This window comes from Propithecus coquereli, unplaced genomic scaffold, assembly GCF_000956105.1.
Source record: "Propithecus coquereli isolate 6110/MARCELLA unplaced genomic scaffold, Pcoq_1.0 Scaffold17, whole genome shotgun sequence".
Lineage (NCBI taxonomy): Eukaryota > Metazoa > Chordata > Mammalia > Primates > Indriidae > Propithecus > Propithecus coquereli.
In genome coordinates this window covers 525,790-527,606 of record NW_012141635.1, presented here as the reverse complement: position 1 = coordinate 527,606, position 1,817 = coordinate 525,790, and positions in this window count along the sequence as shown.

Below are 1,817 nucleotides of genomic sequence, written 5' to 3'. Positions count from 1 at the left end.
TCTGTTCTGTTCCATTGGTCTATGGCTCTATGTTTGTGCCAATACCATGCTGTTTTGGTTACTATAGCCTTGTAGTATAGTTTAAAGTCTCATAATGTGATGCCTCCAGATTTGTTCTTTCTGCTTAAGATTGCTTTATCTATTCAGGCTCTTTTCTGGTTCCAAATGAAATGTAGAATAAATCTGTGAAGTATGACATTGGTAATTTGATGGAGACTGTATTGGATTTGTATATCACTTTGGGTAGTATGGAAATTTTAACAATATCAATTCTACTTACCCACGAGCATGATATGTTTTCTCATTTGTTTGTATCCTCTGAGATTTCTTTTCTCAGAATTTTGTAGTTCTCCTTGTAGACATCTTTCAACTCCTTGGTTAAGTACATTCCTAGGTATTTTATTTTCTTTATAGTTATTGTGAATGATATTGAGTCTTTGATTTGACTCTTGGCTTGACTGTTATTGATATATAGAAATGCTACTGATTTATGTACATTGATTTTGTATCTTGAGACTTTGCTGAATTTATCAATTTCAGGAGACTCTTGGTGGAATCTTTGGGGTTTTCTAGATACAAGATCATATCATCAGCAAAGAGTGATAGTTTGACATCCTCTTTCCTGATTTGGATACCCTTTATTTCTTTCTCTTGCCTGATTGCTCTGGCTAGGAGTTTCAGCACTATGTTGAATAGAAGTGGTAACAATGGGAATTCTTGTCTTATTCCAGTTCTTAGGGGAAATGTGTTCCACTTTTCCCCATTCAGCATGATGTTGGCTGTGAGTTTGTCATATATGGCTTTTATAATTCTGAGATATATTCCTTCCATGCCTAAATTGTTGAAGGTTTTGTTCATGAAAGGGTGCTAGATTTTGTTGAATGCTTTTTCTGCACGCATTGCAATGATAATATAGTCTTTGTTTTTGCTTTTGTTTATGTGGTGAATCACATTTTTTGATTTATATATGTTAAATCATCCTTGCATCCCTGGCTGGGATGAAGCCCATTTGGTTCTGTGGATCATCTTTTTGATGTTCAAATCACCAAGAAAAAAACAAACAACCCTATTAAAAAGTGGGCAAAAGACGTGAATAGAATTTTCTCAAAAGAAGAAAGACAAATGGCCAATAAATGTACGGAAAAATGTTCAACATCACTAATCATCAAGGAAATGCAAGTTAAAACCATAATGAGACATCACCTTATCCCAGTTAGAATGTTTTTATTAAAATGTCCAAAAACAATAGATGCTGGCATGGATGCAGAGAGAAAGGATGCTGTTGTTGAGACTGCAAATTAGTACGACCCTTGTGGAAAATAGTATGGAGATTCCTCAAAGAGTGAAAGTGGTCCTAGAATTTAATTCAGCAATCCCATTATTGGATATCTACCCAAAGGAAAAGAAGACTTTTCGTCAAAAACACACCTGCACTCGAATGTTTATTGCAACACAATTCACAATTGCAAAGATATGGAATCAACCCAAGTGCCCATCAATTCATGAGTGGATTAATAAAATTTGGTATTTATATACCAAGGAGTATACTCAACCATAAAAACATGAATTGATACCTTTTGCAACAATCTGGATAGAACTGGAGCCCATTCTCCTAAGTGAAGTATCTGAAGAATAGAAAAACCAACATCAATATACTCGCCATTTAATTAAAGCTAACTCATGAGCACACATGTGCACAGAGGGAAGTAGAACTCAGTGGAAATCAACCAGGGGGGATAGAAGAGGAGGGGAGGGGCAAAAACCTACTTAATGGGTATAATGATCACAATTTGGGTGATGGGTACACCTATAGCTGG